The 27641-nt window shown below is 45.6% G+C and overlaps 1 protein-coding gene across 7 annotated transcripts in view; it reads right to left on the bottom strand.

Moving 5' to 3' along the window:
• The window catches only part of IGSF9B (immunoglobulin superfamily member 9B), a 1213970-nt gene that overhangs the window by 447008 nt on the left and 739321 nt on the right, over window positions 1-27641 (bottom strand). The window lies entirely within an intron of this gene.

The raw sequence follows: 27641 nt of genomic DNA, 5'->3' as shown, positions 1-27641 counted from the left end.
TTTCGTACAAATTCGTGCTTCCTCAGATATCATTTTACCATAAGGAAGGAAAAGTTTCTGTACATACATACTTTCCCCATCGTCATCCTCATTCTGTAACCTTTCCAACTCCTTTCTATACACAAATAAACTCTCAACATGCTCATGTACTTTCTCCACAGTATCTCTTGAAAACGCTAAAGTGTTTAGATCGCTGAACCCTTGTGGGAGATCTGAATTATTTAATTTGCCCCACATTGCACATAAATGAATCCCTAAACCTTCAATGAAAACATTTTTCTTAGGGAAATGATCCATATTAGAAAGTGTGGAAAAAAAGTTAGCTTGATTATCTCTCTCCATACAATGCTTAGCCCATGCAATCAATTCATGTTTCTTTTCTGGAGGTACAGTATTGCGAGTAACAACCCTTGACCCCGCACCCTGATCGACTACAAGCGGTACAAGACTACTTGGAAGAGGGGGAGCAGGCAAATTCAATGGAGGTACTGTTACTGGTGCAATAGGAAGAGGTGGAGGAACAACAACTGGAGGAAGAGGAAAATTAGGAGGAGCAGGAACAACAGGCAGAGCAGGAATATCAGCAGGAAGAGGCACAACAGCGGGAAGAGGAACATACGGAGGTGGCGCAGTGGCTCCAGGCCTTCGCTCATTTAACAATTTGTCAATAAATTTATCAGAAACATGGAAATCTTTAGGATAGATTTTCTGAATGCCAAGTGAGAAAGCCCTATCCATATTCCTAGCTGACTCAGACTGTTTATCTTGGTCATACAATAATGCTTTTTCGGCGTTCGTCTTATGACGGCGCGCATGTTTTTCCCTACTCTTAAGCTGCTGTAACGCTTCTTTTTTCAATTCTGCAAAACATCGAATGCTGCAGGTCTAGCCTTTTTCTTTAATAGAATCAACCCTAAATACTCAATACGTGGGATTTCAAAACTACCATTGATTGGCCTCTGAAATTCAGAGGCATGTCTGGTTTGTCTGTGCCAAATATCATTAAACACTATACTTCCAATGCCATGCTTCACAGTACATAGTACACACCGGCGACCCATCCTGTGGTGCTGGATGGCTAAATTCCAAAGATTGTCTATCGCTGCGGAATAATGCCCTGAAGCAGGTAGACAATTTCCCAGGCATATCAAAATATTGGTGTTACCTGGTCAATAATTGTGTCTGCAGATACAATACGCCAAAATCAAATTATCAGGATACTTAAGAATCGGGTCACGACTCACCTGATCAATCCTAAGGAGGTCCAATCGGATTACAAAGAATCTTACCTAACTAATCTTACCTCGTGTTTGGTGATTTAGGCAAATCTGCCCGTCTCGATAAGTGGACCCTCGTCAAGATGCCGTCTCGGACCACACGCTAATCGTCCAGGGATCAGGTCGTTCAGTGCTGCTGAGGTGTTGTGTCTCGTTCAGAAGGGGCCGCCTTCACCGTCCGATCTCGGTCCGATAGCGCGTGTCAACCTTCGACAATCCAGCATCAATCTTGAGGGTCCCTATTCGGGCGTCAACTGTGAAAACAAATGGAAAATATCAAGGCCGAGTACCCCAAAAGGAAATACACCGAACACGGGTTACAAAGGAACATACAAAGATCTTTTATTTTATACTGAACAGTTTCAAAAGACAAAGTAACAGATAGCTATCGGCCCTCAGTACAACACAGCAAACTCCAGCGTGGTTCGGTGTGCTCAGCGAGTGGGACTATACATTAGAATAGTCCCACTTTATATATGTTTGAAACATTACATCCCGCCCCACTGTGAGTTAATATTGCTCTAAGACATTACTGATCTAGGGTTCATGCCGAGTTCACACATCTATACACTTAGGGTTTGACTTTAATACATTCGCCAACAAGCCTACATGGTAACAGTGTATTTTAGGATTTCTCATAGAGTCTTCTTCAAACATTAATACAATGTAGTTAAACAAGTGTTCTCAGTTCAGTATTTGGATACACTGTTCTTAACATATGCTCGCAGATTAGTTTCTTTGGCACAAGTAATCCTTTACATACAGGTCAACGAAGGACAAGGTCTCAGTTCACGACCCCAACATGTGGCCTGCAGGCAAGTTACATATTAGTTGTACGCAGATGTCAAGACGGCCATGTTACATTCGCAATGACACTGTCCACCATTTTAGCTCACAGGGTGACTTTGCAGCGAGAACCTAAAATGGCAGATTGACCTAAAATGGCGGTTTACATCGATTCTAAGGTCAGGACCTTGCAACACGGATTTCTTCGCAAGTGGCTTATAAGCAGCTTGGCGTAGGCCAATATACATATATTCATTGCAATAGGAGGCACGATATAATTTCCCATTGACAGTATTCTGTGCACTTACCGGCATCTACAGGTGGGCTCACTCCTGCCTCTGCATCGCCAATGCCGGGTATGCCCTCAAGGTGGAGGACACTGCTGCAGCGCTCCTCCCACGACTGCAGTTTCAGTGGGGATGCAGGCCTCCACCAGTGCCAGTACTGTGCTGGCGGTGTGCAGCAATGAGGTTGCGCACTCTGAGCCTGAGGTCATCCCACCTCTTGTGGCAGTGCTTTACGCTGCGTGTTGTCACCCCGACTGCTGTGCACTCGCGTGCTGCTTCAGCCCACACCTCCTTACGGCGTTGCTGGGTGGCACGCCGCTGGTCTGCGCTGAAAAGCATTTCCGCATGCTGCACTATATGGTCCACAAGCACTGTCAGCTCTGCCTCACTGAAGCACTACTTTTGCTGTCTTCGTGTTGGGATCCTAGATGCCATGTTGGTTGATGGTTTTTTCTGCTCAGGGAGGTTATCTGGCCTATGGTGTCTGAGCATGGCAGTGGATTGTGGTTTAAATAATGGCAGCCTCTCTGTTTCCGGTTTTCGTGGTCATGGTATTTCAGCTTCCGGTGATCCCATGTTCGTGACGGGGGGAGTGGGTCGGCCACAGGTTTTGCACTGCTTTTTGTGGTGGAATGTCCGTTTGCGTGAGTGTTTACGTGGCGACGGTGACACTGTTTCCACGTTGTTGTGGTGCGCGCAACCGACAAGCCGTAATCGGCCGCTCATTCTGCAACCTTGCGGATGTGGAAACTGTCACCGTCGCCACGGAATCACTGCATTCTGGACCGACGGACTCTTAATGAGGCCTAAAGTGTCCAAATAAAGAGTCCAATTTGTCTTTTGAAATCTATCCTCTTTGTCAATTTTTTTTTCAACAAGTGCCTTTTTGAGAATGCCATACAATGTAACGCTGTGCTTTCACAATTCCCAGTTTCATCGAGCAAATGTGGGACCTTCACTGATCGTGGGAGGGTCAGATGGATAACAGCATGAAAGCAACTTTGGGGTTCTGCGGTTGCCTTACCAAACACTTGCCCAAAGTGCTGAATAACTAGGCGTCCCACAAAAGGAATGAGACCTAGGCTAGATAAGATCATCGGCACGCAAGAACTACTGACTGTAAGCAAAACAGTGCATCAAAGGGGGTTGCTGGTGAGAAATACCTGCACTCTGACCTATATTTTCATGGGGTCATGTGTTGGGGGTCGTTGCTAATGTAAGGAAGGAGTGGGTCGGTTGAGCCCCAGGCCCCTACATTGTACGCGAAAGTGACACCTTGCTCTTGCACTCATGGGGGACGCCTCCTTTGCCGTTCTGTAGCCATGGCGAAGAAGGCCCTGACATAAGCAGAGGTGGTGCTACTGCTAGATGCACTTGGACTCCAAATTTTGTACCCTCGACTCCAACTTTGGACTAGGCAGCATTCTGGCATTGTGAAGTTTCCCCTCCCCCTCAGCAACAACGTGCACAGCGAGCACTGACAGCCCCCACCTTTTTCCTCTTGCGCCTGTGCCTCCCAAGTCCTTTTCTCACGGATGCGCTGAGACAGGATGTTGCGGACAAAGAATGCATTAATTTTATTCTTCATCTGAGATCACTGTCCTGTGTCTGATAGGGCCAAACCATAACTTGTCGCTGTTCATCCATCTCAACAAATGTGCGCCTGCACCTCTCACCCCCGCTGCTGGAAACCTACTGCTTGTTCAACCTTGTGCCCCTCCAAAGCTATTGTTTTGATGTATCAGAAGTGTGACCCTTCCTTGCAGACCACCCCAGAGTGCCTCCTAATAAAACAAGACCCCAGTCACAGAATATTCTGTCCTTAAGTAACATGTGTCACTCCACCCTCTTTCTCACTCTGATGTGCCAGACCTGTCAGCTATCAATCCCTACCCCCGCAGGTTACCTCAGGGGCAAGACCCCCACACCCTTCACCTCGCTAGTGACCCAAAGTGGGATAGCACAAACACACGTGTTCAATTTCTAAGCCTCTAATATATATTTAAAAGGTATAGTGATGATCATTATTTAGTTTAGTTTAGTTTAGTTTAGTTTATTAATTTGTATAGCGCGCCATACCCTGGAGTATCAGGGCGCAAGCGGACAAGGATATGCTCAACTTAGTTACAGGTACATAGAAATGGGGGTACAAAGATGCGCTGAGCTTGGTTACAGATATGCTCAGCCATTGCAAGTACAGAAAAAAAAGGCAGGAAGTGTAGACATAGGCAATATTACAGCAATCGAATGTGAACAGGGAGACATAAGCAGAATTATAGCAAGCAAATATGAACAGGGAGAGATCCAGGACAGGGGTGCGAGGAGCATGCTCCTGTTCACGTAATATATAGTTATATACAGTATTGTACAATGTGACAAGTGGACTAGTTTTAGATTTAGTGCATGTCTAGGATAAGTGTGTAGATCAGTGTGGGGAGTCAGCGCCTTCACTATAGGATGTCTTATCAACAGGGGCCGATCTTTGATTTTCAGCCCTCAGAGTCTTACGATTTCAAACGCAGTGGGGGTAGGTGTCAGCGTTACCAGAATATATGACCAATACAGAATAGGTATGCGGGGGGTGAGGTTGAGGTGGTGCAGGGTTAGGGTCTGGAAACCAGATGCGTTCAAGGAGATCTGGGGTCATGGATTCAGGGGACCGCGGCCTGGCAGGAGGGGGTTGCAGCAGGGCTTGCTCAGACATTCTTGTACGAGCACATTTTGTCAGGGCTCGAGACTCACTCCTTGCGAAAACTGTTTACGTGATTTGCCATGTGAACTGGAGACAGGCTGAGCTGACAGGTGGTGTGGGCTGGCTGTGGGAGTCGCTGAGAGAGTGCAAAGTTCTCCAGAGGAACATTACAAATAAGGCTTTTGGAAGGTAAACTGTTTTCATTAAAAAACAGTGAATTACTAAAAATTTCTTGCGCCATTGGTGGATGGCAGCAAACAATTCATTTGTTTTTCAAAAATATTTCTAATGCCACTATGGTCTGAAGGGCTATTTGTTCGCATTCGGAGTGAAGGTCGGCGGCTTTGATTTTTGCTTGCGAGCTGAGCAAACCCACGCATCGTACACAGTATAAGGTTCAATTGTTTTTTGAGCTTGAAAGAAAGAGGATTCCGAAAGGAATGAAGGGAGGGGTGTAATACCGTCAAATATGATAAGGTTCACATTCCAAAACTGGACAAAGGAACATGTAATTTCATTTTATGAAAATTCGTTGATCTGAACAAAGTCTCTGCGTTACGCAGAGAGAATGGAAATGCCGAATATTATGTCAGTTTTACTGTAGATGATTTTATAGACCAACAAGTGAATATATCATTAGCCGACAGTTATTGCTGGCTTACATTGTACTGGGTTGTTCTTTGTGGCATATTGCAACGACACGCAAAAACAAGCTGTGTGCGTACTTGTCTTTGCACTGGGCACATGGGCAGTCCAGCATCGAAATGCATGTAGTCCACAACTGGGTTCCCCCAGGTTGCACAAACGCCAAATTCTACACTAATATTTAGTTAAAACGCTGTCTATGTGTTCTTCGAATTGTAGTGTTGGCTTCCGCATCCCAATTCAAGTTGAACATACTCCATAGCACTAACCTCAGAAGCAAATTCTAGACTACTTTCCACGTTGTTTTCTCTGTTCCCATTGTTTCACGTCTGTGTTCATCATTAGTTTTCACACGGTGCATAATTAATGGGCAAAATGATAAATTGTAATAAAGATCGGCTACTGAGACACATTTCTGTTATGTTTTTCAAACAGCTACATCCTGCCTTTCTGCGATTGTCATCGATTCCAGATACCAACTGACAGGTTTTTTAACAGGCAGCTGCAGATACACTTAAATGGCTGGATCACCATGACGCTTTTTTTGTGACAATCGCCACGGGCCGATATGCCCTTACCAGCGATAAGGAGCAACCTGACATCGTTTACGGTGGCCTAGCACCAAGCTGATGCCCAAGCCTTGCGATTCACGGTGCGTCCAATGCGCTTTTTATACCCAAAAGGAACACCGTTTGACTCACGATAAACATTTGTGGATCGACAACAAAGAAAATAACTACCCTTTTGCTTGAATATGGCAATCGCTGGATGTTCTTGGAGCGTTTATTGTGAAATAAAAGTACTTTACAAATTGTAGAGTTTTGCTATTTCCTTTAAAAGTATATTTTTATATTCAACGACACGCTGTGTTGTGAGATGATGTGTGTTGATATTCCGGGTTCTGCGTCAACATGTAGGTGATGACTGGGCACGTTTGGCTACGCTGCTCAGTAACGTCAAGGAGATAGGCGAAGAATATCACTAGGTTTCATGATGTCAGCCTCACGGGCGGGGGATACGAATTAGTGCCGCCAGGGCAGTCACCTTAGGGCGATGCAGCAACGGATAAGATTAGCAAAAGATGGCCGCGCCCTGCTGCCTGATTTCGCATGTGTAAAAAAGAAGAAAACTATGGTAAGGTGCATAGGAAATGTTTGTACGATCGATCATCGTATGCTTAAAAACACATGCCCGAACCCTCGGGAACAATAATATTTTTGAGCGCATTATTCCTTTAAGTAATTACATCAAGATCTCCACTGAACGAAAAGAAACCTGATCTCTGTTGTTTCTGCTCAGAGGTCGGTTGAGTGGAAACTTTAAAACATGTGTTGCTTTTTTGCCCAGGCCTAACAGTGGATAGATCAACCGCCTTCTCTTCAGTGACAAAGGAAGTGCCATCACTCTGTCCGGAAGCTTGGTGGTCACCTTTAATGAAGGGGGAAAGGGTCCTCTTGGTTTTATCTGTTGTGGCATTTATGAACAACATTTTGGTCGAACAGGGGAAGGAAGGTGAACTCTTGGATTCATTTGTGAAAAGTATTAATACAGGATATCAGGAGAGCTTGTTGAGGTTTTAATTGTTGCTAATGTTTGTAATAAATGAATGCACATTTTTAAAAAAAATAACATTTTAAAAAGCCATATGATTTACAGGAAGCTATAAACTGATAACATCTCAGCAACAATCACCTAACCTGCTGAGTTGTCTTTGAAACAGTCTGCAATAGGGTCCACTGCTATACCCGCACCCGGCAAACAGTGTTGGCATGCTCTCCCATTCCAATCAAGCCTCAGGGGGTACATTAATGAGACCCTCTTCGCATTTTGTAGTGAGAAGCACTTGATAAACAATTATTAGCTACTTGGAGTTTATTTCTTTTCAAAATAATCCTTATATCCACCAAAGTGAGTGTTCCTGGGCAAATCCTTTTATCACTCTAGGTCGCCTCTACAATGTGGAAAGGTTGGGTTCACAAATCAAAGTCTTCATGGGAAGAAAACAAAGGGCAAGGATGGGCAAATAGTCCCTGAAAAAGTATTGCATGATCTACTAGAATAATTTTGGCTTGTAGAAATGTTAGATTTTACTGGATTAACACATTCATTTTTCATTCTTCAGAATGTGTTCATAACATCTTGCTGTGAGAGACATTTCCCTACTTATGCACCCAATGAAAAAATAAAAGAATATTTGTGTCTTTACACTGAACAAATAGTTATCTGCGATTTTTTGAAGGGGCAAATGGGAAAACACTGATAAACACAAATTTAGACATTTTTGGGAAACACTGGAAAATTACCCCGGGAGTAAAAAATAAATAAACCCCTAAAACAGGAAACCCTAGCAGTGTGTGTGTTCTTCACTGAAATCCTGATGAGAACAAGCACTGGCAGAGGAAAGCATTTTGGCTTGTGTAAAGGTATTAGACAGAAATGTGCCAGCCACGGCTTTTATATGGACAGGTATTCACATCATTTTGAAGCTACCAATATTAGTCTTTTAGTACCATTATTTTTATTTAATTCCTTGCAAATGCCTATTGCATACCCATTAAAAGCCAAAACATTTATTACGGTCCATTGCTAGAGCATCCTTCTCTAGATATGACAGTGTATTGTTAGATAATCCTACTCTAGGTATTATTGTCTATTTCTAGGCCAACTTTCTCTAGATATTACAGTCTTTTGCTAGATCATTATTCTCTAGATATGACAGCCTATTGCTAGATCATCCTTCTCTGGGTATTACTGTGCTCTAGCACCTTGAAGCATCTTGTGTGCTAAATGGAATTACCTAATAACGATCTTGGACCCAAATAACTGGACAGACTCAAAGAATATGGCAAGGTACTACTTTATTATTAGCACAAAATAAAGAAGGGCAATCTGGAGAACAACAGGTGTAGTCCACACACTCACACCCTAATTTGATTACACAGATGTCTTACACTTCAATGTATGTCAGCAATGACGGCATCCAAGTGGGAAACAGTAAAACGTATTGAAGGGAGAGATTGATTAAGGGAACATATATACCTATAGTATGTATACATGTTAGTGACACCACTGGCTGCCCCTTATCTGTTTGGAACGCCTCAAACTACCTCTAAATACGTATAATACTGATTATAGCAGAAAAATGGCAGCGGTTTGGCCTTTGCAACATTGTATAGCATGTTGCTAAATAGACCCTCTGATTGGTCTCCATGCTTTCCCAACCTTGGACTTTCGGCTCGTTAGCAGCACATAAGCAAATTGGACCCCAGGTGCCGGGAGTAACACCAGAGTACTCCCCACTTTGTCAATTAGTCCATCATCTCACATCGGTCCAGCCCAAAGCCAAGGCTTCTCCTTTGTAGTTGACCTTGCAGCCTGGTCTCTCTTCTGGGATTTAAGGGAGTGCAGGTACACCATTATCTTCATCTAGAGCCTCATGAATAGCCCTTGTTTTTGATTTCTGAATCACGTGTGAGGAGACCACAAATTTGTCAATTTTGACCTTTTATTTCCTACTATTTTATTCAATTGTGCTATGTGTCGTGACTCCTTACAGCCTCTATAGACTTGCTCACTCCACCTTACATAGGTTTTCTGCATCTTTAATTGTCCACTTCTTGGCTCTTGCAAATGTTTTCTTCTTTGCTTAATCCCAGAGAAATATGTCTTACGTGCATGGCTTATCCGTTTGACACCCATTGAGCCTTACAATTTATTTATTGTGATTCAGTCAAATCTACGACTCCACAGAAGGGAGTAGTTTCTTACCTGTAACTCCATTTCTCCAGCGTTAGTATCTTTCATGGATTCACATGCTTAGAATATTCCCCGTCATGCTGGGAACCCTTGGTATATTTATAAAGACCTTTCCTATAGGAAAACATTTCGACACTTCTGTGTCCTATCGATGCTGTTTTCGGGCTGCGTACGCTTGACCCACTAGGACGCAGGGATATAAATAGCCCAGCCCCCGTGGCTCCCTTCAGATTTTAATCCCCAAAGTAGAGGGGACATATAGAGTTTGCATTCAGGGGAGGCCGGTGGGCGCATGTGAATCCATGAAAGATACCAACGCTGGAGAAATGGAGTTACAGGTAAGAAACTACTCCCTTCTCCAGCATTGGATCTTTCATGGATTCACATGCTTAGAATAGATTATACAGCAGTACCCCTAACATGGAGGTGTGCAATGCAAACTAAAACTATCCAAGCCACATATGCAGTTGGGTATACGAAAAACCTCCATCAAGGTACACTGACAATAACTAAACATATGGCACAATGACAAGAGTATGTATACCCCTATATGGGGCTTACCTTACTGAAACAGATGCCGAAGGACCGCTCGCCCCATCTGCATATCTGCCGCATGTTGTTGCTCTAGGCAATAATGCCGAGTAAATGTGTGCAGCACCGACCATGATGCCGCTTGACAGATGTCCACCAATGGAATTCCAGACCATAACGCCGCTGATGACGAGGTGGATCTTGTTGAATGAGCTTCTGGGCGTCTTTTCAATGGTTTTCCTGCTTTAGAGTGACAAAAAGCAATAGTCGACGACACCCAGTGGGCCAGTCCTTGCCTAGTGATCTGTTTCCCCTTCACCGAAGATCCATAAGCTACAAACAGTTGCCTTGAACATCTAAAACCTTGAGTACGACTGAGATAGAACTTCAAAGCTCTTTTTACATCCAACGTGTGGAGAGTTTTCTATGCCGCAGAAGAAGCCGTTGCAAAGAATGTTGGAAGAACAATAGAAGAATGTTTGTGGCATGTCGTCGGCACATTAGGAATGAAGTGAGGATTGGTTGCTAACACTACCTTGCCTTTGAAAAACCGCAGGCATGGAGGATCAATGACCAATGCCTGTAATTCCGAAAGCCTTCTTGCCGACGTAATGGCTACTAAAAAGGCCATTTTCCATGACAAAAACTTCAACAATGACGATGACATCGGCTCAAACTGAGCTTTCATTAGTGCTGACAGTATTAGATTCAGGCTCCAGTTTGGTGGAAATTTCTTAGCTGACGGGAAAGTTCGAAAAAGGCCTTTCAGGAAATGCTTCACCAGTCGATCGCTGAAAAGAAGTGTTGAATGTCTTTTTCGAGTAAATCTCGAGATGGCCGCTAAATGAACCTTAGTGGAGGAAAAAGCCAATCCTTGCTCTGCCAAGTGTAATAAATATGGCAGAATTTGCTCTGCTCTGACGTTTAAGGGGTCTACCCCCGGAGGATCCCTGCACCATATACCGAACCTTTTCCATTTACTTGCATACAAAGCGTTCGTAGATGAAGCTTGTGCTACCCGTAAAATTCGTCGACACTCTGAGGGAATGTTCAAGTCCCCGAACTCGGAGAAGTCAGGAGCCAGGCCGTCAGGTTGAGGGAGTCTGGATCGTGGTGCCAAACCGCTCCTTTGTCTTGAGAGAGAAGGTTTGGATTCTTCTGGAACCTCACTGGCTCCGCTATCGACAGTTGCAGTAGATCTGAGAACCACGACTGTCTCGCCCAATAAGGAGCCACCACAATCACCCGACATGGGTACTTGTGAATCCACTGGAGTGTTCGCCGGATGAGTGGAAATGGAGGAAACGCGTAAGCAAACTTGTTCGTCCATGGGAAGGAGAATGCCTCCCCCATCGATCCGGGCTGTGGCCATCTGCATGCGAACCGGGCGCACTTCTTGTTCTCTCGGGTCGCAAACAGATCCAGGGATGGATGACCCCATTTTCTGAAGACTTTTGCTAGCTGACCATCGTCCAGCTCCCACTTGTGCAGTTGGTTCAGTTCCCTGCTGAGTGAATCTGCCTGTATATTCTTTACCCCTGGAAGATGGTAAGCCATTATGGTGATATTCTGTTCGAGGGCCCAATGCCATATTCTTTGAGCTTTGCTCGAGAGCGTCCTGGACCGTGTGTCCCCTTGCTTCCTGAGATAGAACATCGTTGTTGTATTGTCCGTTAGTAGTCTGACAACCGATGCTCGTATGCGTGGCAGAAAGGATTTCAGAGCCCAACATACGGCTCTTAACTCCAGCACGTTGATGTGAAGAGTAGACTGCTTTGGGACCATTGACCTTGAACTTGCAGGGGCCCTAGATGAGCTCTCCATTCTTTCAGCGATGCATCCGTCACTACCGTTGCTTGAAAATCCGGCTCCTGCAGGGACATACCCTTTGTCAAGTTGTTCGAGAGCTGTCACCACTGAAGTGCACGCAAAAGATTGTGGTTGATGCTCAACTTGTCTGACCAGAGGCCTCGACTCTGGGACCACCGGTCTGCCAGAAACTCTTGTATCGGCCTCATGAAGAGACGGCAATTGTTCACCAATGGAATACAAGATGCTAAGGCCCCTAGCAGCAACATGTATTTTTTAACTGACACCCTGGTGCCCACTTTCCATTCCTTTGCCTTTTGAGTCAGTTTCTGAATTCTTTCCACGGAGGTCCTTACTAGCCCTGTTTGGGTTTGGAACTCCGCAGCCAGAAATACTAAGTTCCTTGAGGGCGTTAGCAAGGATTTCTCAAAGTTGATTGCAAACCCCAAGCGTTTCAGAAGTTGCATGGTGGCCTTTAGGCTTGCTTGAGTTATGCTCGGCGACAAGCCTCTTATCAGCCAATCGTCTAGATACAGGTAAACATGATGACCTTTTCTTCGCAGCCTGGGAGATGACTTTAGTCCGAAAGGAATTACTTTGAACTGGTAATGGTTCCGATCGACTACGAACCTCAGAAATTCTCTGTGTCTTTGACGCACCGGTATATGAAAATATGCGTCCTGTAGATCTAACAACGCCAGAAAATCTCCCGGCTGTACTGATCGTATGACCTCCTGAAGCGTAAGCATCTTGAACTTTAAACTTTTTAGGGTCTTGTTGAGGGTACGAAGGTCCAGAATGGGTTGCCACTTGCCGTTGGGTTTTTTGACCATGAAGTAACGAGAGTAAAATCCCTGGCCCCTCTCGGCCACTGGAACAAATTCTATAACCCCTTTTTGCAGCATAAGCGCCACTTCTTGATGTAATATGTGAAGATGGGGTTGCGCCGAATACACAGGTGGAATTTGTGACAGCGTTTCCTTGAACTGCAGAGAGTGGCCGAATTTTATCGTGTCCAATACCCAGTGGTCTGTTATTATACTTTCCCATTCGTCGACGCGACAGGCCACCCTTCCTCCCAGGACGTCCTGTAACATGTCATTGTTGTGACTTTGACTGCCTGTCTTTTGCTGATGATGAATATCCTCTTCTTCTCGAAGCCTGGTAGTTTCGGCCTCTTTGCATTGCCTGGACCGCCTGTCTATAACCTTGGGAGGCGTATGATGGCCTGCTGAAGTTTCGGTCTCTAGATGCAGTAAAATGGGAGTTTCCTGATGCTCAGCGGAAGGGACGAAAAGATCGAAAAGCTCTTCCACTTTGTAGGGCTCCTAACAACCTGGCCGTATCTCTATCCTCTTTCATACCTTTCAAGGCCTTGTCGACTTTCTCTCCGAACAGTTGGTCACCCTCACACGGCATATCAAGTACCTTCCGTTCTGAAGTTAGTACATTTCAGCCAGGCCTGCCTTCTCAAAACCACTCAGTTGTTTATTTGCTTAAACCCGGAAACCGCTGAATCCACGGCAATGTTAATCGAGTGGTTCGACTCTTCTTCTCCCTCCCGGACCAGTATCATGGCCGACTTTCTATGTTCCTCAGGAAGGTGTTCTAGGATAGGGGCCAAACGATACCACATCTCCCTATCATATCTTGCCATAATTGCCAGCGAGTTAGCTGCTTTAACCATCGTCGCTCCTACGGATAGAACCTTTTTGCCAAATGCGTCCTGTCTTCTAGCCTCGTTATCCAGAGGGGTAGAACATTTGTGCTGTGATCTGGCCTTCCTAGCTGCTGCAGCCGACACCACTGACTCTGGAGATGTTTGAGCGATCCAACATTTAGGCGCAGAGTCTGGAGCCTTGAACTCCTTCTCCAACCTGCCCTTTATTGCTGGTTCTGAAAATGGATGGCGCATGGTCCTCGAACCTTCTTGCCAGACGTGGTCTAGACTGGGAACTGAGAAGACTGACTTCCTTCTTTTCCCCATATGGTCGAACAAGAAGCACTCCTTTTCCTCTTCAGGGCTCAGACCAAACTCAATACAGGCTTTGCCCATCATCACGTGAAAAGCGCTGATGTTGTCCGGTGGTGATGGCTCCTAGGTGCCTCCGCTTCCGATGTAGGATCCCTTGAAGGAGATGAGGATACCTCTGAAAAAGAATCTCTAAGTTCCGACTCTGAATCTTGTAACTACCCTTCTTCTGGGAATGAGCGTGGTGGTTCCTCGCTCACTGGTCAGGAGGCTGGATTTTCCGTAACCCGCGCAGAAGGACCCGGTTCGTCGTCGGCAGGTCTCGCCGGCATCCCTGAAGGTGCGTCTACAAGGGTAACTTCTCATCCAACCGCTTCAGGAGAGACTGTAGAGTGGAGCACTTGCAAGGATAATATAGATTGAGGGTTCAATAAAGATGACGAAGCAGGGACATTTTGCCCCCCTGAAATCGTCGACGATGCAATTGCCTGCAACCCCAGATCTGCTGGACCAATGATCTGTTCTCGATCCTCCACCATGGATGATACTGAGAAGGCCGCCTCCGGCTGTAGTAAGGTCTCTGGCAGAACCGCATCGTACACATCCGGCTGCCACGTCCTTGTAGGCTCTACCGTCGACAATGTCAACGTGGATACGTCTATCGTCGCCATCGTATTTGCCGGGGCCAGTACAGGCGTTGCCTGTGTCAACAGTAACACTCTCGTCAACAACGGAGTCTCTGTAGACGATGGTATAGGCTGTGACGCAGACTCTTTTGGCGATCCTGCCTTTTTTTGCCCGATTTATGCCTCGTCAAGTCTCTACTCGAGGACGACCTGTGATGGTCCCCTGAGGAGGAGGTCTTCAAAGGATCTTTCCCTTTTTTCGACGAAGATGAAGACTTTCCTTGATGGCGATCTTGTCCATGTCTCGACGAAGATTCCTTCACCTGATGTTTTTCTGAAGGGCGTTTCTCCACAGAATGCAGTTTCTTCAGAGGAGGCTCTGCCGACACCGACCGGCTATGGGATTCCGCCTTGGGTGACTTGGGCCTGGATGCCAGGCTGCGCGCCGATCCTACCTCCGATGAAGGATAGGTTCCTTCATTCAGCCACATCACCAGGCGTCTATTCCTATCCTTTAGCGTCTTCTGTGAGAAGCCTTTGCAGATCTCACAACTGTCCACCAAGTGGTGAGGGTTCAGACAGTACAAACAATCAGTGTGCCCATCTCCTTCATAAACTTTTTTCAGTCCGCACGTGGCACACGGGCGGAATAACGCCTTTCCAGACATTTTCAAGAAGAAAAAACTGTCAAGAGTAGAACTCAACCTTGTACCGAAGTAGAAACAAACACGAGGTGCTCCTGCTACTTTGGGGACGGTTGAAATCTGAAGGGAGCTGCGGGGCGGGGCTATTTATATCCCTACGTCCTAGTGCAGGGGTGCACAACTGATTTTGACAGAGGGCCGAAAGTACCTTACATGAGCGCTATAGTGGGCCAAAAAGTAAAAGTGGCCGGGCGGTAGGCGGGACATGTCAGGAGGCTTTTTCAACCCCCAATTTGATTTAAACACATGGAAAAAGAATATGTTTTTGAGGGGTAACAATTTTTATTGCATTTCAAACTTACATTTTGTACTACACATTTTCCATTGTTATCATTTATTTCGATTTAGTTATTGTATATCGTCTGTTTAATTAAATTATATACATTTTATTGAGCCTTGATTGGACATTCCGTTATTTTGGACTACTATAGTTTTCTGTTTGGGTTACCCAAGAGGAGTATGGCCTTTGTTGAGTCAGGTTTCCTCAAAAAAGCAAAGGATGTACATCTCCTAACTGTGCCTGTTTTAGCTTTATTATTGAGTTCACTCTTGGAGTGCAACACTATGCCCCATGGCTCCCACCCCCAACCAAACACTATGCCCCAAGGCCTCCTCATCCCAACCAAACACTATGCCCCATGGCCCCCTCACCCCCAACCAAACACTATGCCCCATGGCTCCCACCCACAACCAAACACTATGCCCCATGGCCCCCTCACCCCCAACCAAACACTATGCCCCATGGCTCCCACCCCCAAGCAAACACTATGCCCCCTGTCCCTCACCCCCAACCAAACACTATGCCCCATGGCCCCCTCACCACCAACCAAACACTATGCCCCATGGCTCCCACCCCCAACCAAACACTATGCCCCCTGTCCCTCACCCCCAACCAAACACTATGCCCCAAACACACTCAAGCATGCACCCATACAGACCCGAACCCCCCATCCCCAACTCAGCGCATACACTCTCAAACATGCACCCATACAGACCCGAACCCCCCACCCCCCAAATCAGCACACACTCTCAAGCATACACCATGCACCCATACAGACCCGAACCCCCCCACCCCCCAACTCAGCACACACACTCTCAAACATGCACCCATACAGACCAGAACCCCCCACCCCCCAAATCAGCACACTCTCAAAAATGCACCCATACAGACCCGAAGCCCCACCCCCTAACTCAGCACACACTCTCAAGCATACACCATGCACCCATACAGACCCGAACCCCCACCCCCCAAATCAGCGCACTCTCAAACATGCACCCATACAGATCCGAACCCCCCAACTCAGCACACACACTCTCAAACATGCACCCATACAGACCCGAACCCCCCGCCCCCCAACCCAGCACACACTCTCAAGCATACACCATGAACCCATACCGACCCGAACCCCCCACCTCCCAACTCCGCACACACACTCTCAAGCATGCACCCATACAGACCCAAACTCCCCAACTTAGCACACAAACTCTGAAGCATGCACCCATACATGCATCTCAACATACACAACACGAACATTCAAAAACAAACATTCATGCACATCCGACACGCCCCCCAACCCACCCATCTCAACATACACAACACAAACACTCAAAAACAAACATTCATACATATCCGACACGCCCCACCACCCCCCATCTCAACATACACAACACAAACATACAAAAACAAACATTCATGCACACCCGAACCCCCCACCCCCCAACTCAGCACACACACTCTCAAACATGCACCCATACCGACCCAAACCCCCACCCCCCAAATCAGCACACTCTCAAACATGCACCCAGTAGTGGTAGAGGGAGGAGGCAGGGGCTCTGAAGGTAGGGAAGGGACATCAGGATCGGAAATTGATGAGGTGTGGGAAGTGTTTATCAAAGGAGGAGGTTGGCCTGAAGGCCTTGGACCAGGACAGTGCCAGACAGTTGCCCATGCCTAGCCACTGTGTTGCCCATGCCTAGCCACTGTGTTACATATGCCCAGCCAAGTGATTGGTGTTCTGCCCAAAACTGATAGCTGATTGCTGCCCTGTGCCCTCCCATCATGGCCAACATCACACCCCCACCCTCCGCACTCATCCCCCCTACGCCCTTCCTTCCATCCTTCTTCACTAAACCCACTTATCACAAGCCTAGCACACGCTCGACGCGCCCTAGAGCCATTAACTCTAGAAATCAAATACTAGGCCTCCGCTCCAGATCCGCACCACAAACCCCACTTGCCAAAACTGAAAACAAACCTACCTCAGAACACCACAAAATGACCAATACCAAGAAGGCAGCCAAAGGGCAGATTACCACCCCACCCCCACAGCCACGCCCAGACTTACAATGTGCACTAATTAATGCCAGATCCCTCCCTGCCCACGCTACAGAAATTCATGACCTAACCAACCTCGACCTTGACATTCTCGCCATCACCGAAACTTGGTTACACAATGCCGCAGGCCCTGCCATCTCCCTTGCTATCCCATCAAGATACTCCATCCTTAGACAGGACAGAACCCTGTCCACAGGTGGGGGGTAGCCCTCATAGTCAAAGATCACCTAGAAATAAGACAACTCTCCCCCAAATTAGCGGAGAACGTAGACTCTCTATCGGCCAAGATCGCACTCTCTCCCAATACCACCATCACCGTTAATCTAGTATATCGCCCGCCAGGCCCAATACTGCACTTTCAGGACAACCTCTCACATCTGCTAGGTGAAAACCTTAAAAAATCTACCAAAACTATTCTCTTAGGAGACCTTAATCTGGGACTCCACGACCAGAAAGATAGACCCTCCACTACATTAGCACAAGCTCTCCAAGAAATGGGCTTTGAACAAAAAGTACTCCATCCTACCCACAACAAAGGACGTACTCTTGACTGGATAGCCAACCACAACCGTGGCATCGACATCAGCTCCATCACACCCACCCCTTGGTCCGACCACTTTCTCATTCATTTCCTCATCCCTAGACCCAACAACTCGGTAAAAAAACTCAAGCCAGCACTGCCAGCCTTAGCTAGAAGCACCAAGAACCTCACCAAAGAAAATATTTCCTCTACCTAGAGGCCCTCACTACAAACCTCCTTGCCACACCAGACCCTGCTGCACTGGCGGATATCTACAAGTCCACCATTAGCACTGCCATAGATATCATCGCCCCTCTACAAAAGAAAAAAATCAAAAAATACCAAACACTCAAATACTTGGTTCTCAGCAGAATTAAAAGAATTACGAACCAAAAAAACGCAAAGCCCTAAACTTATGGAAAAGTGCTCCTAACACATCCTCACTATCCTCCTACAAATCACTGGCCACCCAATACAAAAAAAGTATCATAGCAGCCAAATCCACATCCTACAATGAAAGAATCGCTAACGCCACATCAGAATCCAAAGAGCTTTCGCCATCTTCAAGGAACTATTCACGCCGGCCACCAAGTCTCAAGAGATTGTAAAGGACCAAGCCTGGTGTAACACCATACAGTCCGCCCTCAAACAAAATTGAACTCCTCCAAGCAAAAATCCTAGACCATCACAAAAATCTCACTCAGCACATCTTATCAGCATCCCATACGGAAGCAGTGACTGAGAATAAAAAGACAAATCTCATTACTCCATTCAAATTTAGAGAAGTCTCAGAAAAAGAGGTAGTCGATATCGTTAACAGAATCAAACCTTCTAATTGCAAAGGCGATGCCTGCCCCGCTAAACTAGTTAAAGACTGCGTAGAAACCCTAGCCCCATTTCTTAAAACCTTCATCAATGCATCCTTCAACACAAACTCAGTCCCAACCAGCTTAAAAGAAGCCCGGGTGCGCCCTCTTCTCAAAAAACCCACTCTAGATCCTGATAACGCCAACAACTATAGACCCATCACAACCGTTCCCTTCCTGCTTAAGATCCTCGACAAAGTTGCATACACACAAATACAGCAATACCTGGAAGAAAATCGCATATTAGGAAAAAGGCAATCGGGTTTCCGCCCGGGACATGAGACCGAATCGGCCCTACTAGATCTCAAAATCCAACTAAATGGCATCATGGACAAAGGCAAACCTGCACTCCTGCTCCTGCTAGCCCTATCTGCCGCCTTTGACCTGGTGAATCACGATATTCTAGGCACGCAACTCAAAGATGAAGCCCACTTCTCGCCAGAAGCCATATCCTGGGTCAAATCATTCCTCGAGGGTCGATTTATGAAAGTCTTTTCTGACTCGGCGAGCGCTACCCCTACCACTATCCACTATGGCGCCCCACAAGGGTCCTGCACTGCCCCCACCTTATACAACATCTTCACCCTCTCACTGTTCAATGACCTGGACCGTCGTCACATAGCCTACACCAACTATGCTGACGACACGCAAGTCCTGCTCCCTCTCACAGGGATCTATGAACAAGACACAGCGGCATTAACCAAGATCTATACAGCCGTCCAAACCTGGATGGCAGCCAATGGCCTTTGCCTAAACGGGGACAAAACAGAGATCCTACTAGTTGGCACCAAAGAAACTCTAAACAAACTCCCACCGCGGTACAAATCCTTTAACATAGGCAACTCCACCATCACAGTCTCCACTGTAGTAAAAACGCTAGGAGTATACCTTGACTCCACTCTCTCCATGACACGGCAAGTCAATGCCATAGCCTCCTCTGCCGCACTTACCACTAAAGTAATCAACGCCGTTAAACCCTTCCTATCCACTAAAAACTGCCTGGCCAGAAGCACAGTGGGTACCAAATTGGACTATTGCAACGCTCTCTTCCTGGGTACGTCTACACAAAACCTAAAAAAAATGCAGGTCACACAAAACAATGCCCTAAGAGCAGCCCTAAGCATCCCTAAAAGGGAGCACATCTCCCAAGCCAGGAAAGAAGCCCACTGGCTACCAATAAAAGAACGGATACTATTCAAATCCATGGCCATCACCCACAGATGCCTTTCCGCCAAGGCTCCCCCCTCTCTTTCTGAAAGAATCATCCTTAACACATCCACCAGACCCACTAGGTCACACTTGACGACCCAGACCTATGTACCCACATTCAAAAGAAGCAAAGCCGGTGGGTCTAGCTTTCAACACTTAGCACCCAAAAACTGGAACGCACTCCCCACCGCGATAAGGAACGAAAACTCATACCACGCCTTCCGCAAAGTACTCAAAACCACGCTGTTTAATTAACTCCACCTCACCTTACCCATCCTACTGTATCTTCACACCTGTATGTAAATAAGCACAACTGTATGTAAATATGCAAAAAATGCTCTGCACTGTATCTATATATACTCCATGTACGCCTGTAACAAGTAAGATTGCTTTCAGCGCCACGATGCCCCTGGGCAGATGTGCGCTATACAAATCCAAATCAATAAAATAAATAAATACAGACCCGAACCCCCCACCCCCAACTCAGCACACATACTCTCAAGCATGCACCCATGCAGACCCGAACCCCCACCCCCAACTCAGCACACACTCTCAAGCATGCACCATGCACCCATACAGTTCCCGAACCCCCCACCCCCCAACTCAGCACACACACTCTCAAACATGCACCCATACAGACCCGAACCCCCCAACCCCCAAATCAGCACACACACTCTCAAACATGCACCCATACAGACCCGAACCCCCCACCACCCCAACTCAGCACACACTCTCAAGCATACACCATGAACCCATACAGACCCGAACCCCCCACCCCCCAAATCAGCACACACTCTCAAGCATACACCATGCACCCATACAGACCCAAACCCCCCAACTCAGCACACAAACTCTGAAGCATGCATCCATACATGCATCTCAACATACACAACACGAACATTCAAAAACAAACATTCATGCACATCCGATACCCCCCATCTCAACATACACAACACAAACACTCAAAAACAAACATTCATACACATCCGACACGCCCCCCACCCCCCATCTCAACATACACAACACAAACACTCAAAAACAAATATTCATACACATCCGACACGCCGTCCCACCCCCATCTCAACATACACAACCACTCAAAACCAAACATGCATACACATCCGACACGCCCCCATCTCAACATACACAACACAAACACTCAAAAAAAAACATTCATACACATCCGACACCCTCCCACCCCCCCAACTCAGCACACACACTCTCAAACATGCACCCATACAGACCCGAACCCCCCAACCCCCAAATCAGCACACACACTCTCAAACATGCACCCATACAGACCCGAACCCCCCACCACCCCAACTCAGCACACACTCTCAAGCATACACCATGAACCCATACAGACCCGAACCCCCCACCCCCCAAATCAGCACACACTCTCAAGCATACACCATGCACCCATACAGACCCAAACCCCCCAACTCAGCACACAAACTCTGAAGCATGCATCCATACATGCATCTCAACATACACAACACGAACATTCAAAAACAAACATTCATGCACATCCGATACCCCCCATCTCAACATACACAACACAAACACTCAAAAACAAACATTCATACACATCCGACACGCCCCCCACCCCCCATCTCAACATACACAACACAAACACTCAAAAACAAATATTCATACACATCCGACACGCCGTCCCACCCCCATCTCAACATACACAACCACTCAAAACCAAACATTCATACACATCCGACACGCCCCCATCTCAACATACACAACACAAACACTCAAAAAAAAACATTCATACACATCCGACACCCTCCCACCCCCCCATCTCAACGTACACAACACAAACACTCAAAAACAAACATTCATACACATCCGACACGCCCCCCACCTCAACATACACAACACAAACATACAGCAGAACAGACCCGACACACAAACACAAACACACAGACCACTTACCGGAGGCGTGCTGGAAGGCAGGTAAACTGGAACGCTGGCGAGGTAAGTGGAATCGTACTAAGGCTGGCGTGGCCAGCAAGGCTGAAACACCTTCCGGCATCAAGCCTTACTGGCCACGCCAGCCGTAGTGCTGGCCCTCCATTGGTGCAGCACACACGCAGTACGTGGCTCGTAGGAGTGACGTGGTGCGTGTGTGCTGAGCCAATGACGGCCAGTGTTTTATCCGGCCCGGAAGACAACAAAGTCTTTCCTAATGGAGGGCGGCCGATGCTGCTTGCGGGCCGCCCTCCATTAGGAAAGTCTTTGTGCCTCGCGGGCCGGAAAAAAACAGCATGGCGGGCCGCAACTGGCCCGCGGGCCGTATGTTGTGCACCCTTGTCCTAGTGGGTCAAGCGTACGCAGCCCGAAAACGACAGATAGGACACAGAAGTGTCGAAATTTTTTCCTATAGGAAAGGTCTTTATAAATATACTGAGGGTTCCCAGCCTGACGACAGGGAATATTCTAAGCATGTGAATCCATGAAAGATCCAATGCTGGAGAAAAACTAGACAGAAACAATCAAACCATACCAAAAAAGTCACCCAGTTACATCAACAAATACAATATAAAACAGATTTCTTAAAAAGAAATACAACACAAAGTTCTCAAAATCTTTAACACTTCCAAAAAGGACGCCTCTCGTGCCCTGCTATTAGTCTTTTTCAGAAGGAATCCATTGAAAGCCAATCCCAATTTTCCACAAACACTCCCAACTGCTTTTTTCCCAGTTTTCACAAGATTCAACCCGAAATCTCTGAAATTCCGAGAAGCATTTCACGTAGTTTGGTAAAAAAAAAAAAAATACTCTTGGCTTATCAAATATTGATAATGAACCAAAAGTAACTGACCTTTGCATCAACATTATCGTTTCAATCCAGTCCCTTTGTGAAAGTGTGAGCTTAACACCAACTGGATTTTCAATTAACTCCTAGAACAATCGTATTGTTGTAATATTGCATCAACATATCTATTCAATTGGACTAACACCATATTGGAGCCCAGATCCAACAATAAAGATATGGCCCTATAAAGGGAATCATTGGTGAACAATATGCATTGAAAAAGTGTCAGAATCTTCCAGTTCATTGACATTTTCAAAGATTGCAGAGCCAATTCGTATCTCAGACTTGCCATCGGTAACCCCGGGGGAAGACATAGTACTTCCCTCCAGATCTCCCCTTCATTGCGGGCCCAAAATAAGGTCAGAGAATGCAATATCGTATCAAGGCCGTACAACAAGGGAACTACTTATGCTTTGTTATCAGTGGGCATATCGAGAATTTACAGAATGTGTTAGCGATCTTCATTTGTGCCACCAAGGAGATCAGCTTCAGGTCTAAATCAACCTCTCAGAGGGAGCATGATTGAATGGAAGGAATCTTGATCCCTTTATATGTTTTTACTAGTGGGATTGTCTGGTCTAAGAGCTGCCACTTGTAATGCGACAAGATCTTACGTTGTCCTTTGAATACTAAAATGTGTGATTTGGCCGGATTGACCTGCAAATCATTTGCATCTGCATACGTGCCAAAGGCAGTGAGAAGACACTGTAGACCCTTGTGCGAATAGACCAACAAGACAGTATCATCTGCATACCCAATGCAGTTCTGGGACTGCCCACCGATCGTGGGGGGGAGGGGGGGAGAAACTAATGATTGACGAGCAAGAGTTTTAGAAAAATCAGCCAAATAGAGGTTAAAGGCAAAGGGTCAGTACGCACCACTGTCTAAAACCTCTTTCGGTAGAAATCTAACTCGATAAGGCACCCTGCATATTTAAAGACACTCGCATGGTGGTTCCTTCATGGAGCCCTATCAATATAGCCAAAACATTTTTTGGGATTCCCCAGGAATCGCGTTAAGACCAAAATCTCTCCCTATTGATGGTATCAAACACTTTTGAAAGATCGAGCTATACCCCATATAATATACAGCCATTTTCTTACCCGAAAGCTGGGAAACTGAAATTGCCAACCCATTCAAGGAAGTTGAGACTTTTTCGAAAGCCTGTTTGTAGTTTAGGTTAAATTTTTTCTTTCCTTATCCACTCCTCTAAGTTTCTCAACACCACCCCAGCAAAGATCTTTCCATCCACATCCAAAAGGGCGACCAGCGGATCCAGCAAACTATCGCCCGATCGCCCTTTTTGATGTGGATGGAAAGGTCTTTGCTGGGGTGGTGTTGAGAAACTTAGAGGAGTGGATAAGGAAAATTAATTTGACCTAAACCTTCTTGTAGACTAGAACAACCGCTGCCGATTTCCAAGACACAGGGATAAAGGAAAGCCTTAAGACTTCATAAAAGAGAGCTATGAAAATAGTTTAATTCTACATTGGATTTCAATATTTCATTGGTTAAACCATTAGGGCCTGAAGCTCTCGACCTGGAAGACTTCTTTATGAGATCCACCAGAATCTCATCAGACAGATGCAATTGCTATATTGCCCCTAAATTGCAGTTCTTCTCATCAGATGATACTCGCTTGTAAATAGGGCCGAAATAGTCACACCAAGGTGAATCAGCAATCACATTGATTTGCAGTTCAGCTTGAGTGGAATTCAAATTATTAACCACACAAAGATTGACAATTTTTTCGTAATCACAGCTTTTAGCATCATTTCCCCATCCCTTTGGTGGCAGAGAAATGTATTTGCTCTAGACCAATTCCTATAACTATTACGCAGTTTTATCCGTTCTGCCATAAATTCACAGTGAGAAAATGTCTTATACTTAAGATTTCTAATTGCTTTTCTGAATTCTCGCTTCTTGACCCAGGTTTTCTCATCAAAGCGATGTAAATGACACTTAGAAGTTGACAAAGTTACTGGGGTAGGTTGATTAAACTGCCATATAAAATTCCCAAAACCCAGCGGATCAAATAGCCTAGCCAATTCTTCTTCTGATATTTCATTCACCACTCTCGCTGAATTGTAAGTCAAGTTGTTACCATTCTGCTTAAACTTCACCACTCTGTTCTTACCATTCCCAACTATCAAGGCTGAATAATTCTGGGGCCCTCTAATACTATATTTGAGCTCGAAGATAGCAGACAGCCTATTGTTGTCACTCAAACCCTTATTTAAAACCTTAAATCGTAGGCATCGAGCAAACAGATCCTCAGAAAGGATCCAATAGTCCAGAGTTGAGCTTGATGCACCGCGTAACCATGTAAAAGCCAGAGGGATATCCCCTGTTACACTCCCATTAATCATTTTTAAATTCCAAATTCAAAAAAAGCCAACCACCTGAAACAATTTCCTGTTGATTCTTTACACCGGTTCCTATGTATTATTTATTTATTACATTTGTTAAACGCCCAAACCCTTGGGTATCACAGCTTTGTTGCAGACATCTTATAACACAGTTCAAGAATATTCCAGTTACATCAAAATAAAACACTGGTACAAACAGTTGCATAGGATAATACATTGCATGGTCATTTACACTATTTACAGTTTCTGGTAATAGTCTACCCTCGAGAGGCATCTATCTGGGCCTACAGGGGATATTAGTTTGTGTGTGGTTTGACTAGTATTGGTTGAATAGCCAGGTTTTTAATAGTTTTTGAAACAATGGATATATTCTTCATTTTTTATGTTTAGTGGAAGCTTGTTCCAGAGTTTCGGGGCCATGACTAGGAATCTGCTGCCTCCTGCTCTGGAGCTTTTGCAACGGGGGACAGCAAGGAGATACTTTTTCTAGGATCTGAGCATTCTATTAGAATCTTTTTTGCTTATTGAATTGTTTAAGTAGATTGGAGCTTTATTGGTAAGGCATGTGTATGCAACACACATTGATTTGAAGAGGAGTCTGGCCTTAATGGGTAGCCAATGATTCTCCCTCCTAATGTTGGAGATATGGTCAGACTTCTTGATAGCAAAGGCCACTCGTAGCGCCTTGTTTTGCATTAGTTGTAGTTTCGCTAAATTGTAGTTGGAGGTCCCCAATAGGAGTATGTTACAGTAGTCCAACTTAGATAGTATTAAGGCTCTGGCTAGAGTTATGCAATTTGTGACTGTGAGGTATTGGCGATTCAGGGCAATCAACTTGGTGGTGTAGGATGTAGACAATGATAGGGCGCTTACATGTCTGGTCATTGTTAGATTGGCATCTAAATAAACTCATAGGGTTTTGACCTGTTTTGATACTTGAATCAGAGAACCATCAATGTTGATAGATGAATAGTCTGAGTGGAGAGCACTGATTTTGGTTTGGGAGCCCACAATGAGAATCTGTTTTCTCGTTGTTAAGGCAGAGGCTATTCAGGGCCATCCAATTTTGGATTATTGCATATATCTTGTTGATTATGGTGTCCTGGTCATAACCCCCTGAGATCAGTATAAGGATCTGGGTGTCATCTGCAAAGTTGGCGTAGATGACACCGATGGCGTCTAAGGCCGAGAAGAGAAGCTTAGTGTACGCATTGTATGAAGTGGGCGAGAGACTGGATCCTTGGGGTACCCCAATGGGGACTGGTATGGGGTCGGCAGCCTCTTTACCAATGCTTACTCTAGACGTGTGTTCAGCTAGGAAGGATTTCACCTAGAGGGTGGCATCTTTAGAGAAACAGAAATCATTGGCTAGTGTAGCGCAAGTTTATCATGTTCAACTAAGTCAAATGCTGCAGATAAATCTAACAGCAGTAGTATACAGAGTTTATCTGAGTCCCTGATGGTGTCTATCTGGATTTCCAGATCCAGGAGAGCCGTTTCTGTGCTGTGGTTGGGCCTGAGTCCAGATTGTCTAGCTCCAAGAAGCTGGTTTTGTTCAAGACAGGCTTGAATTTGATTTAAGCTATTTTGTCAATAATCTTGATCAAGAACGGTACCATGGTTATTGGTCAGTAATTTGTGGCTACTGTGGCCTCAAGAGTTGTTTTTTTCAGCAGTGGGGTCACCCAGGCTTCTTTAATACTTGCCGGGACTGAATTAGTGTTGAATGATGCATTCACAACGTTTGTAATAAAAGGGGTGAGGAGAGGGGCGCAGAGTTTAACTAGATGGGCAGGGAAGTTGTCCCCTTTGCAATTAAAGGCTTTTAGTTTCGCGATGGTGTCTGCCACTGTGGCTTGGGTCACTGGGGTAAATTGGAATCGCAGGTTAACATTTTCTTTAGTTTTACTAAGCTTGGAATTCGTCATGTTTTTTTCAGCTAAGGTTTTTCTCTTTGTGAGGATTTTCTTTTGGCGTAGCTCGATTTTGGAAGCGGATGCATTTTGGATGATAGTACACCATTCCTTACTAGAGTTAACTAGAGTAGTAGCTGGGCATGGGTTTTCCAATTCTTTGAGAATAGAGAAGAGCTCTTTAGTGTTGGAGGCAGCGTTGCTAATACGAGTGTTATATACCTTAGCTTTGTGGGATATAATTGCAGCTTTGTAGATTTTGTTAGCAGCTCTGAAGGTGTTGGCAGAGTCTATTATGGGGGATTTATTGTTGATATGTTCAAGCAATCTTGTAGTTCGTCTTAGCGATACTAATTCCTCATTAAACCAGAAACTTGTTTGTTTGTCAGCACGTTGTGTTTTAGTTGTTAACAGTGCTGCTGTGTCAATGGTGGCGGTAAGGCACTTGTGGTAAGTCTCTGCCAGAAGATCGGGGTGGTTGCTAGTGACCATGTTGGAGGACAACGCATTGGTTATA

This window comes from Ambystoma mexicanum, chromosome 9 (assembly GCF_040938575.1).
Source record: "Ambystoma mexicanum isolate Mex_15411 chromosome 9, UKY_AmexF1_1, whole genome shotgun sequence".
NCBI lineage: Eukaryota > Metazoa > Chordata > Amphibia > Caudata > Ambystomatidae > Ambystoma > Ambystoma mexicanum.
The sequence above is the reverse complement of the archived record's forward strand: the minus strand, read 5'-3'. Positions and strand labels throughout refer to the sequence as shown.